General features: G+C 34.5%; 1 protein-coding gene across 2 annotated transcripts in view; it reads left to right on the top strand.

Annotated features, from left to right (window-relative positions):
* Window positions 1-14,035, top strand: part of TMTC2 (transmembrane O-mannosyltransferase targeting cadherins 2) — a 387,738-nt gene that overhangs the window by 189,951 nt on the left and 183,752 nt on the right. The gene's annotated exons all lie outside the window — the stretch shown is intronic.

Genomic DNA, 14,035 nt, shown 5'->3' with positions numbered 1-14,035 from the left:
CCTCTTCAAATCCAGGTTCTTTATTTTTTCTATTTATCACATGCTAATAATAATTCTGACTACAGTTACTTCCTTAGCACTTATGAGACTGGTAGTAATCTTCCTTAAGGCTGATTTTTCATAGTCTATTGTGTTACTTGAGCCTAGGAAAAGATTAGAAACACTTTAAAGCCAGTCTTTCTTAAGGTTGTCTGAGATTACAGTTATTTCACGAGTTAGGTTTTTTCTCCTTCTTTGAAAGCCTTTGCAAATTTTGGAGTACTTCAGTCTACCGTGTGCTTTAAAAAAATATGATTTTAAGCCTCGTGGAGCATTATACATTAAAGCTGCCGCCTTCAGGAATGGGTCCCGTAGACAGCTGCCAGTCATTAACTGATTGGATGCAAATGATGATGGGCAAAGCCTGTCAGAGTGACTGTGCTGCTAATTTATGGTTTAAATCTGGATAGTGGAGAAATGATAGCTGATTTGGACTATGTAAACCACAAGTCTTGTCTCATTATGTGGTTGATAATGTCAGGAAAATACTAGATAGAGTTGATTACTGTAGCTTGCTGATTTCACAATGACTCTTTGCATTTTTGTGCTTAGGAAAGAGGAAATTTTCTCTGATGATTGCTTTAATGAGCAGCCACGTAATATTTGAAAGTGTTTTTTGTGTGTGTATGTTTAAAACAACATATTTTATAAACTATAGTGATTAGTATTTGCTTGAAAAAAGCATTTCTTAGTCTATTACCAAGTAGTTAAATGTATGATCACCCTCTCCTTGGCCTCTGACCTCATCTAAATCCCCATGTGTTTTTGGCTCTCTGTAGAATTTGGCACCACTGATCTCTGCTACTATGGCTTTCAAAACACTACACAATGTTGACCATCTCTCATTTTCCATAGCTCTCTCTTCTACGATTTTGCCTCCTCCCTAAATTGATTCATTCTTCAAGGTTCTGTCCCAAGCCTGCCTTCATTTTCCTTTCTGTATAGAATCTAGAACACTACCTAGTATAAGTATTGGGTCAATAAATGTGTCATTGAATTTCTAAGTTATTTTCCCTATGACTTCATATGTATGTGGAATTTCTCTGCCTGGGTGATTTGCCAGCATCTCAAACTCATCACCAGTCTTCCTTAAAACCAACTACTTGCCGACTTTTTTATTAATTAAAGTCATAAGCATAGACTAACAAAGTTATTACAGATAAACAGATCAGTGAGCACATACGAAAAAGAATGACAGCGTGTAGGTGGCGTATCTGCTATGCTAAAAGACGTTTAAATTTTTTAATCATACATTAAAAAACAAATGGTTCTTTAGAATGGTTGGTTTATTAACTCTATATCAATTTGCTTTAAAAAAATATGACTATGATTTTTCTTTGTTTCAAAACAATTTCTTAAAAAATAATCAGAAATAGTGAAGCAGGGTTAATCCAAGAAAAATTTAACAAGCTAAAGTTTATTTTAATGATGCTTGTTTCTAATGTAAATATGTGAGATGCTAGATATAAAAGGTGTATATGTAATGATGCACATATTTGAAACGCTAAAAGTGATTGCCTAAGCATTCTATATTCAACTCCTCCTTATGCAAATGACAAATATTGCCCATTGAGATACAGAAAAACAAAGATTAAATAGTTGTTTCAGCCATGCAAAGTTGGCAATTTTTCTTCCTTCCTGGACTTCTGTAAAATTGGTATTTCTATTTCAACTTCACATAGTTTCAGATTTCAAGAAACAAGTATGTTGAAGGAATATCATTTTATGTCGGAAACAACTCATAATTTAAGTGAAATTTAAACCTCTAAGTCATATGAAACTTTGACTAATTCATTGTGGATTTTATGGTCTAAAGTTTTTATTTCCCTCTAATTAAGTGTCTTCTTTAACTATGGTGAATTGCAATTAACCAGCTAGTTTTGAAATTATGTAGTAAATTTTATTGTATTTCTCAGATAATCTGTCATGTTGCTTCTAAAGTAAGATGAAAACTTTCAAAAGAGGTTCAGATTTTTATAAAAAGTAAGATTTAGCAGTTAAGTCAGGAAGGGAGACTAGTATTTTATTAAGACTGGCTGGCCTGAGGTAAAAAGCTGTGAAACACAGATTTTCATTTTTAGCAGAGAGATGTGGTAGGAGAGAGCTAGCTAACGTACCAGTAAAGGTTGATTGAGAGAAAAAGACAAAGTTGAATCAGGCTTCCATAGGGTAAAGAAATTCTGTGTTGCTTCTCAGTTCATGTCTTCTGAGTAGAAAAAAGAAATATAAAATAGTTGGGCTGACAAGAATAAAATGAAAATGTCTCACTGGCTCACGAGACTAAAGTATTTTAAAAAGTAAATATGTTAAATTGTTAAATTAAGGTTTTAAACATATGATTCTTGAAGAAATCAACTATGGTTGTTTTTTAGTTGTGATAGAGTGGTCACAGAAGTTCAAAAACATATGGTTTCCTTGCCTCTAAGAATGGAGTGGCACATAAATCTTGTCTTTTGTTCCAGCTCTAATCACTAGAAGTACAGTTGTGGGGAGAAAGAAACCAGAGCACAACAGACTCAGTGAAAATGGTCCTGTGGTGTATTTATCTATGAGGCAGGTGACATCCTGCTGACCTTGTCTTTGAGATTATCCATAACAAAACTTTCAGAATCTTTATGGGCTTTTGAAAACTCTCAAACCTAAAATTAATGTTGCCCTCGATTGACTATATTTTCTAGAGGCTATATTTCACAGGAATTGAAACTAGCATATGATTAAAGTAAGGGTGAAGTTAAACTATTCTGATTTCCATTTTAGTTTTTATGTTTGATTTGTAAAATGCTCTAACATTTCCTTGCTTTTCTTTTATAAATATATATGAAATATTCATTCATTGAGAAATATACATGTACACACACATCATATTTGTACCGTTTAAAGAATACTATCAAAACAATACCGATTTTATATACTATACTTAAGATAAAGTATTAGCAGTATTTTTGAATACCTCCTCCCATATCTCTCCTTATTTCACAATTTTGTTTCTTTCAATTCATTTGTTTTCTCTTATTTTATGCTAGAATCTCTATGTTAAACAGAAGGGATCACAGCAGGTTTTTTGTCTCATTCTTGTTTAAATAAGACTGTTGCAATGTTTCACCATCAATTAGGTGCATTTTATAAGTTTTGCTGTAGATAACTTATTGGTGGAGTTTTCCTCTTATTTCATGTTTGATTTCTTTTCATGAATTAATGTTGATAATGATATGGATTTCCCCCTACTCAATCTGTTAATTTGATGGTTTATATTAATAGATTTTCTAATGTTGAACCTACTTCGCATTCCTGGAATAAAACCAGGAATTACTTATGATGCATTATCATTTTTATATTCTTCTACATTTGTTTTCACCCATGTTCCTGAGTGAGCTTGGCAGTTCTGATCCTGTGGTGTCATATTCTGGTTTTAGAATCAATTAACCTTATGGAGTCAGTTTGGGAGTATTAAATCTTTTTTTTGTTTCCTGAAAGATTTTATGTAACATTAGAGTTACCTTTTTCTTTTATATTTGGTAGAATTTACCTGCAAAACTCTCTAAGCTTGATGTTTTGTTTATGAGTCGACATACTTTTTTCTTTTGATTTAATTTCTTTCATGATTTTGGAAACATTCAGATTTACTTTTGGATCAATTTTGGTACTTTTTTTTCTGGATTTTGTTCAGTTTAACTAGAGTTTCGAATTTATTTACACAAAGCTATATGTAATATTCTCACAATATCTGTTTTGAAATCTCGATGGCAACTGCAGTTGAAAACATATTTTTGCTTTGAGGCTCTTTGGGCAACAGATGTCATGTTGCCCCAAACTCTCTGAAGGTGGATTTATGTATAGGAATTCTCAGGGAATTTTTTGTTCTTTTTTATGTTCATCCAGATATGTTTGACAGACTATATACCCACCTTATCAGAACTTCTCTGAGTTTTTTGTCTGTTTTTTTTTTGTTTGTTTGTTTGATTGTTTCTAGTTCATCTACTCAGGTTGTTTCCTTTCAGGGGGCTTGAGTTTATGTGGCTTCTGCAATGGGATCCCCTATGTGAAACCAATTAAAGCCCTGGTTTGTCATAGTCTCACAGATATATGCAAGGTGAATTCCATCTTCAGAGCTTGTTTACCTTTCTAGATTCCTGCTTTCAAGCAGTTTCTAGACTTGGGGATTCCCTTTACTTTCCTACCAATTAATACATTCATTAACAAATATTTTTATTTATGTATGTATGTATATATGTATCTATTTATTTATTTTTTTCTGAGGAAGATTCGCCCTGAGCTAACATCTGTGCCAGTCTTCCTCTATTTTGTATGTGGGTTGCTGCCACAGCATGGCTGTGATGAGTGGTGTCGGTCCGCACCCAAGAACTGAACCCAGGCTGCCAAAGCACAGAGCGCTGAACTTAACCACTAGGCCGTGGAGCTGGCCCCCAAATATTTATATTTTTTATCTAGCATTTTTATGTGTTCTGTACAAGGAGAGAATCTCTGGACATTGATTTTCACCATACTACCAGAAAGGGAAACCTAAGAAATATCTTCAAATCTGGCATCTATTAAGGAATGGTTAGCTATGTTAGAAGTTATATTTGAGAATAGAGTTGTTTAAGACATTGCTGATAATTTTGAAATTTTAAATTCTCTTCCAACAAAAGAAAACCAAGCTGCTAGTGTAAGCTAAAAAGTGTATTAGAGCATTATCTTATACAAAATCAAATTATAGGTATTTGACCCTTATAAAAACACAGAGGGGTAAATTATGTTTCTTTCCTGATGTTATATAAAATTACAGATAACATCACAGATACAGCAGATTTTCGAGAAAACAAACACAATATGTTTTTTAGTTTTATCCTTATTATGCATGCACACCTATTACTGGTGATCATGGATTTAAAAGAAAATTCCAGTTAAGTCTCAAGGGATTATGGAAAAATCTGAGATGTTCCAAGTCATATAATTATGGAAAAAGGATTGTCTGTAGAAGACTATTTATATATAACTCTATGGGAAGATGGCTGAAACAAAGTGTGATCCCTATTTTTATGCATATGGGTGTTAAATTAGAAATCTCATCCTTTTAGCTTTGCATATTAGTGTTCAATTTATTTGGAATTTAAAAATAATGGATATTTTTTACCGTCCATGGGGATCTAGCAGGTACATACATATTATGTGCTTACTAAAAATTAAATAAGGATCAAACATATTAAAAATTTTGATTTAAAAAAATGATAATATTGTTTTCCAAGTAAGAAACCACAATCCGGGGCCGGCCCCGTGGCTTAGCGGTTAAGTGCGTGCGCTCCGCTACTGGCGGCCCAGGTTCGGATCCTGGGCGCACCCCGACGCACTGCTTCTCCGGCCATGCTGAGGCCGCATCCCACATACAGCAACTAGAAGGATGTGCAACTATGACATACGACTATCTACTGGGGCTTTGGGGGAAAAAAAAAAGGAGGAGGAGGATTGGCAATAGATGTTAGCTCAGAGCCGGTCTTCCTCAGCAAAAAGAGGAGGATTGGCATGGATGTTAGCTCAGGGCTGATCTTCCTCACAAAAAAAAAAAGAAACCACAATCCAATTTGATTAAATAGTAGAGAGAGGGGCCAGCCCTGTGGCGTAGTGGTTAAGTTCGTGCACTCCACTTTTGGTGGCCCAGGGTTCACAGGTTCACTTCCTGCGTGTGGACATATGCACTGCTCATCAAGCCACACTGTGGCAGGCGTCCCACATACAAGTAGAGAAAGATTGGCACAGGTGCTAGCCCAGGGCCAATCTTCCTCAGCAAAAAAGAGGAGGATTGGCAATGGGTGTTAGCTCAGGGCTAATCTTCCTCTCAAAAAAAAAAAATAGTAGAAACAAATTAAAAAAAAATAACAACGAACCTTCTTGAGGGTAGAACTATATTAGAGGCTTTATTGTATCTTGTATTTAGGATTCTAATTCCCAATAATACTAGCTGCCACTCTGAACATTTATTCTGTCTTCTTTAAAGGCATAATTCATTTCCTTCATGTAAATGGCCTCTGGGAATTCCTTTATGTAAAACACCATGTGATGTTATATTAAAGTATTAATGTTAATAACTTTTTTGGAAGTAGTATAGGCATACATTTTAATTAGGAAAACTTCTTCTCTAGCAACTGTAAGTGTAGAAAGAAGGAACTGGATTAGATATGCAATACAACAGCTGAGAGTCAGATTTTGACAGGAATAGACTACTGAGGTGTCAACATACTTTTTCTCCTAAGTGCAGTTCTTTCCCTGGATGGCAGAGGAAACTTACAGTCTTACGATGTCTGGGGCTCTGCAGATTGTGGCTGGGAGTTTGTATAATAAAGGAATGTGATAAACATTTTTTTCTTCTCTTCTTCTCTTCTCTTTCCTTGGGAAGAGAGTAAATTTCTCAAATTATATATCATGAGACTACCAGCAAAGACCAGAAGGTCTGAGATATTTTGAGATATATGTATTATCTGGTTTTACTTTATCTTAGTCTCTTTGAGTGTTTCAAATAAACTTTAGTGGTTTGCGATACTGGTATAGAATACCTCATTTCTCTATTTACTCTGTTTTGCAATAATCTGAATGGCTTCAAGTCATGTTCACTCTAGTGGTTAAGATTGAATGGTGTTGTCCATATTCATGTGAGTGTAGAAAACTATTTTAAAGTAGAACTGAGTTCCTGAGCTTACGTAATGAAACCATGGCATATTAATTAATGATGTTGTACAAATCCATGTATTCTGCATTTTTCTTATCTTCCATCACAATGATATATTTGAAATTCTTTGCTCTTGAAATTCTATTATTTGGAAGCAATGGTACAGGATTTTAAAGTCTCTTCTGCTATTACACTTTAGAACTATGATTTCGAGATTCTTTTTGAGGGCTGGTGATATAATCATTGAAAGTCCTGCTTGTGCCATGCTTCTGTGCTCTGTGGTTGGATTCTAGAAGCGAGAGGCTGTATGGAGCTTTGGTCAGGGGCCTGCCATGCTTTGCTTGTGGCTGTTGGTTATCAGCTCATTCCCAAATTGAGCCTGGAGTAGATATTTACTTTTGAGGGTTTAAATTAAAAGTTTAGGCTTAAAGAAGTGTATCCTAATGTCATCCTGATTATTTGATAAGACAATACAGCTTCTTTATGGGTTTAATCAACCTGACATGTAAATAGTCTAAATGTCAACATTTTTTAGGACTCATGAATGGAATATATAGATATATGCCTCTAAAACCACGTATCTAGTCATAATTTCTAGTTGATAATATTCATTAATCACTAATATGTGTCCAATAGATGTGTTTGGTGCAAAAGATCCTTTAATGGCCTCTGAAAATTCCTTGTTGGGATCCAGTCTGGTTAAGATTACAGGAGAGTGAGCCAGCCCTCCTCTTTCTGATACCTGCTCAATTGATGTGATAATGTCACTTTAGCACATTGACCCTTCTGATTCTTCCTATTTATTTTACCCCCCTATGTACTAGCTTCATTTTGCTGTTTGGGAGTAGAACTTTCTGAGTTGTACATTTAAGATTGTTAAGTCAGTAAGAGCATTCTTTGTTTCCATGCCGTGTTTTTCAAGTGATGCAAAAATGCCATCATACTCAAGTATTTGCTGCATAGCCTTTCAAGAACTCTATCTGGTTGTCCTGTGGCAACAAAAAGACAAAGAAAATTAACCTTTCTCTTTTTTCTGTTGTTAATAGCTGAAAGTAGAGCAGAAAATACTTAAAAAAGATAGTTTTGCAGGATTTGTGCATATAGCAAAGGTAATTGATATTTAGTTTTAGAAATTTCGTATAGTTATTTAACAGATAATTGTTCTTTTATTCTTGTCAGCATGCATACATATTTTTTACTCACATCAATATTTTATTCTTTTTCTTTTTTTTTTTTGTGAGGAGATCAGCCCTGTGCTAACATCTGCCAATCCTCCTCTTTTAGCTGAGGAAGACTGGCCCTGGGCTAACATCCGTGCCCATCTTCCTCCACTTTATATGGGACGCCGCCACAGCATGGCTTGACAAGCAGTGCGTCGATGTGCGCCCGGGATCCGAACTGGTGAACCCCGGGCCTCCACAGCGGAGCGGCACACCCAACCGCTTGCGCCACCGGGCCGGCCCCAAATATTTTATTCTTGAAATTTGTATTTTTACTGATCATTTCTTCTTTTTTAAATCTCCTTTTCTCTAGTATTACCTCTGCTTTTGCCATGTTCAACACTAGCTGCTGAGTTGATAAAAGTGATTGTCAGAAATTAATATAGACAAGTTAGTATACAGTATAAATAGTTGCTGATGTACTGTATTTGAGATGTACTATATTTTTATCTTAGAAGCAAATTTTTTTTTAATAAAATAAAACGTAATCTTTAGGATTTTCATTATTTTTCTTAATCTTAAAACTGGCTTTGAGAGTATTTAGTGTTACTTTGAGTTTTGTTTTTGTTGGCCTGGATTTGCTGGGCCAGGAAAGTCTCAGTCGCCTGCTCACAGATGCAGAATATAGGAAGTGTACTATAAAAGTACATCTCTAATTGGCTCTGCTTTTTATGGATGATAATCTATTAATGAAATGTCATTCTTTTTCTCTAATAATATACTTTTCAGCGAGTTATACATCTGTGGTCTTATTTAATCATCTCAGTGATGCTGGAGTTTATCTTGGGCAAGCATTGTCACACCTATTTTACAGATGAGAAACGGAGAGGCAGAATGCCTAAGGAGAGACAGCGTGGTAAAGAGTGTGGACTTTGCAGTAAGGTAGATGTGGGTACGAGTCCTGGCCCAGGCCCTTCATAACTGTTATCCTCATCCTTACAGTGTTATCACAACTTCTGAGCCTCCAGTTGTTGATCTGTATAGTGAGTACAGCACTGCCACTGTGTGGGACCGAGTACCTGTAGCATGCCTAGCCCAGGGTTTGGCCCCCATTATGTGTTGACTACATTATTGTTTTTACTATTGCTAATAAGAAATAGAAGAGTCAAGTAATTTACTTCAGTGTACCAGATCTAATTGGTAACAGGACTTGTACTAAAACTTAGGTTTTGGATATTTTGTTTTACGTTTCCACATCAAAGTTCCTGTTAGTGACACATAGTAGGATACTAACCTGAGGCCATGATGGCAGAGACTCATCAAATGATGACAGGATTCACTGTGAGATAAAGGAGATTATGAGATTATAAAAGAACAAAGGAGGGAATTAAAAAAAAAAAAAAAAGGATTCGTTTTTTCCCCCCGGGGTTGTATAGAACTCCTGACATGGTTATCCAAAAACTTGGCCTTTCTTTCTGAGTGTTCTTCCTCTTTCAGAGCTGGTTCAAATGGTACCGATTATGATAGAAGCAAGTTGTAATGGGTTCTTTGGGACAATTCTGTTCCTGATGAGAACTCAGAAGCAACTCTACTACTTTTTAGAATTTACAGTCTATTTAAAGGTACCTGTTAAACAACTTCTTGGGCTGAGAGATCAGCCGGATATGATAAATTTCTAAAAAGCCTTTACTGAATTGGTAGATCTGTTATATGAAAGAGGTCATTATTGGTGGCATGCCAATTATATATTCACCAAGTGTTTTATTGACTACTTCCAACAACATGATAGACAAAAAAGGGTCTGTTGGTAAGATTGGAGGAGAGTCTCAAGGCTCAGGTGCTTCCAAATTCTTCCCCCTTGTCCAGTCATTATCTTTGTTAATGCAGTTGTATTTACTGTCTTAATATAGAATACTGTAGGTTAGTTAATCAGAAACTTTGCAGAGAGCACATTGTTGTTAGAAAGGGACATAGAACAGATTTTTTGTTTTGTTTTGGTGGAGAGGCCGTGGGAAAAATTCTGAGCACAGATGGGAAATTAATGAGTCAACGCAGTCACAGGTAGGACCCCGCATCACAGACCATGAGTGGTACTGGTAGCAGACATTAGATGTGGGGGTGGCTCATGGTCAAAGTCAGGAATATGGTAGAGATTGCAGATGGTAAAATGCTAAGGAACAACCCTAGATTTGTTAAAACAAAAAAACCTGTACTGAATTGTGTATGTGAGTATTACGATATGCACATAGATATTATAGTGACTAACAGTGTTGTCAAAACAAATAATGTTAACATATTATTGGAATACTAAATTTAATCTTTTCGTTTTTAATGCTTTTTTTCCTTATTAGGAATAGATTTAGTTTCGGGTCCATTTGAAGTAACCAAAGATAGGGAAACAAGAGAAATAATTGCATATTATAAAATTGCTATAGTAATTAGAATTATATATAAGTATATGGTATATATATTCTGGTATTCTGATATCATATGAATCATAATCTTTAAATTATGTCCACTTTTCCACTTAACATTTTAACTAGACAAGCTTTTTTTCTTTTACTCACTTAACATTATGATCTTTTTTGTAATAATCCAAGGTATAATTACTTTAGGAAAAATAAATTCTTGCAGGATTATATGGGCTGTTATTTCCCTAGAGTCATATGAAGTGACTGTTATACAATTAGTAAAAAGCCCAGCCTACAAATGTTGACCCCTTTACAATCTTTACTAATGGATAGAGTGAGAAAGCCTTTTGGTTAAAAAACGTATTCACATTTATCTTAAGTTCCATGCAGTTGAGTGACTCTTTTTTCCTCCCTCCTCTGCTTTCTTTTTTCTTTTTCCCCTCTCCATTGAGATTAGGAAGTTTAACATAGTTAATCTTTATATTTTAAAATGCTATTTATTTAAATTATATCTTTGGTAATACCATTTTTGGAACATATCTCAAGTCCAATGTTCCATAGTGGTTAAAAGCAAGGGCTTTGGGCCCAGACAGACCCAACTTTTAGCTCAGTTAGCTTTGAAGTGTCTTCTTAAAGATTCTACTTCTCTGAGGCAGTTTTCTCATCTAGTGTCAACTGGATGATATTCTCCTTTGTTATGAGGATTAAAAGAGAAAATATATACACAAAATTTAGCCTAAAAATAGGCCTGTAATCTCAATAGAAACAATTCTTATCAGATACTTTAGGCACTCCTGTATTTATTTTCTTTCACAGCTGGTCTGGCTTGGCTAACTGGCAAGATTTCAGTTTTTAACCCTTTTTAGGGTAGCATTCTGCAGTAAGTTCAAACAAGTAACTCAGAGTTGGAAGAAGCAAAACTTAGGATTTATCACCTTATTTAATGCAGTTAAATATTTCAATTTTGCCAGATCTTTACATAGAACTCCAAATTTTGATATAGGGATTAAAGACATGTATTAAAGTTCTAAGGTAAAAATGAATTTTAGCTGAAGGTAGAAGTCAAAAATGAGAGAGAACCCTTACTGATTTTGGTGGCTATGTTCAGTGCACCAGTGAAATGAAAATGTTGATATGATAACCCTGAGGCATGATTGCTCATGTAGACCTGAATGTTAAGTAGCTGAAATTTAAACATTAATATTAAAGATTCATTCATCTTATTAGCTAATTTTTAAAAGGGCAGTGTATTCCGAAATCATCATAAATTTTAACTTCTTTATAATAAATGAATATTCATATCTTCAGACGTTTTAATATGAAGTAAAAATATCCTTGAAAAAATTGTTTAAATCTCCCTGTATTGATTTTGTAAAATATGTCAAGAGATATGAAATTGCAATAGTTACTTTAGAGTAAGTTTGAATTTACTCTGTGAGCTTATAACTACTCTGTATTTGAATGAGGGCTCTGAAAAAATTTTGGAGGTATTTATTGCTGTAGATCACTTAACATTTCTAGAGGGAGCTCACATTTGATTTTCTCTTTAGAACAACTTTAGCAAGATGGGAATATTTAATTGTTCTTCTGCCTTTCGAAGAACATAAAATAAACTGTGGCAGATTGTGGGCTAAGTACAAGACAGCTTTCATTGTGAATTAAGGTCAAGTTTCTTAGTAAGTGAATACCTGTGAGAGGCAGTTGAATATCAATGTGAAGGGCCCTTGAGATATAAGAGTTATTTCTGCTGCTTCACTTCCTGATTTTTTTAACAGAAAAATTTTGTTTTCTTTTTGAAAATAAAATAACTTCACAGATCAGATTTTCTAAAGCTTATCCAGTGATATCTAGAAGCATCTGTTTGCCTTCTCTTAATGTAATCATCATATATGCTTAGTCTTAGGAAATAAATCTTGTACTTGTTAAACATGCTTTTTAAATCTCTGTCCTGTGTAAGGCATCTTCATAACACTTAGATCTTGATAAACGTACCTAAGTCCCTAGCATCTTGGAGCAAAAACCATTTGTTTACACAGGTAGAGTATGTTTTATTTCCAGTGCGTTAACTGGAAAATGTAACATTTAAAATTACATTCCCAAAGAAATGTAAAACACTCAATATGTTGTTTGGCATTAATTTTTCTATGGTATGGAAAATACATTATGAAATATGGGTACCAGATAGCTATATTTTGTTGTTTCTGGAGTTTTTTGCCCCTATCAGTTCTAAGGGGATGACTCATTTGGATAATTTATTTTGTTTTCATATTATACTCCATTTCATCAATTAAATATGTCAAAACACTGAGTAATATAATATGCTGTTCTACTTTGTATTCAAACTCAATATTGAGAGAGTAAGATAGCCTTACCTCTAAGTAGATTCTGATGCCTAGAAACAGATCTGGATCTCTCTTATCATTAAGTTCACTACTTCAGGAGTTAACCTCAGTTTTCTCATCAATGAAATGGGTACAGTAATATACTTCTGAGGTTTTTATTAGGTTAAATAAGTTCTGGACACTGTCAAGCATGTAATAAGCTTTAAATAAATGAAACTTGATTATTATTTTTATTTTTATAATATATTTTTTTTATTCCTTCTCCATCTCCTCCTCTCCCTTCACCTTTTCCTGCTCTTTTCCTTCATCTAGTCTCATAGGGCTGCAAGGTAAGGCCATGAGATGGGACAGTAGTCCACCCAAATGAGCGCAGCCTCTTATAATATTCATTTTGTAAAACAACAGGAGTAAAATGAGTACTCTGAGTGTTTTGAAACGCTATTGGGAAAAACTTTTAAAAATTATATTGACGTGTTAGAATAAACTAACTATATTTTTTTGAACTTCAAATAAGTGCTTTGTTATGCTATCTCCAGAGTTTAAAGTGTGAATTGGATTCATCTGTGCACACTGTCTGTTAAAATACAGACTTTAAAAACATGGATATATTTTTTTTAGGCTTCATCACAATTTCTTGGAAGAATTTCCTGGATTCTAGTTCAGTAAAACTGTACTTTAAAAAATCACTACATGAAATGAATGCATCAATAAAATGTATGAGCTAAAAATGTAAAAAATGTAAATGACATTAAATGTTAATGAAAATACAAGATGTTTAAGTTCTGTTGGTCCAAAGTATAATTACCAAGTGAAAATTTGAAGATAATCCCAAACATCTGTTTCGAATTGTCTTTGTACAAGAAAAAGTTTAGTGAATGTTAAAACCCTGTATTCCTTAAGTAGGATATAGGATAAGCTCATCTCTATTTTAAAAGAATGTGGGATGTGACCATAATTTTGCTTTTCTTCTTTCTTTCCACCCGTCCCCTCCGTTTCTCTTTTCTCCTTTCCCCTGAACCCAGTTGCAGAGGGTTAGATTAATTATATTCCTCAGCTCATGGCCAGTTTTCAGGATGATCCCTGCAAGTTTCCTCTTTTATTCATGTGTTTATTCTCTTTTATCTCTATTCCTAACTTCCTTCTTTCTTTGCACCATAGGCAAGTGCTCTAACATACTTGATTTGCATCCTTAGATTTGTAATAGACCCTTGTAACATATGTAGTGGTGTTTTGGGGAGAATGAATTTTTAATATTTATAGCTGGTGTTGTGACACAGAATGCATTCAGTATTTTGACTCTTTGTGAGCTTTTTAAGGCCCATTCACGTTGCAGTGTTTGCATGGAATTTGTTGGTCCTCACTGCCGCGTGGTCATCCATCAAGGTTAGGTCCCACATGGTACCCCGTGATAGACAGATCTTC

The sequence above is a fragment of the Diceros bicornis genome, chromosome 25 (genome assembly GCF_020826845.1).
Source record: "Diceros bicornis minor isolate mBicDic1 chromosome 25, mDicBic1.mat.cur, whole genome shotgun sequence".
NCBI lineage: Eukaryota > Metazoa > Chordata > Mammalia > Perissodactyla > Rhinocerotidae > Diceros > Diceros bicornis.
This window is presented reverse-complemented; position numbering and strand designations above follow the sequence as displayed.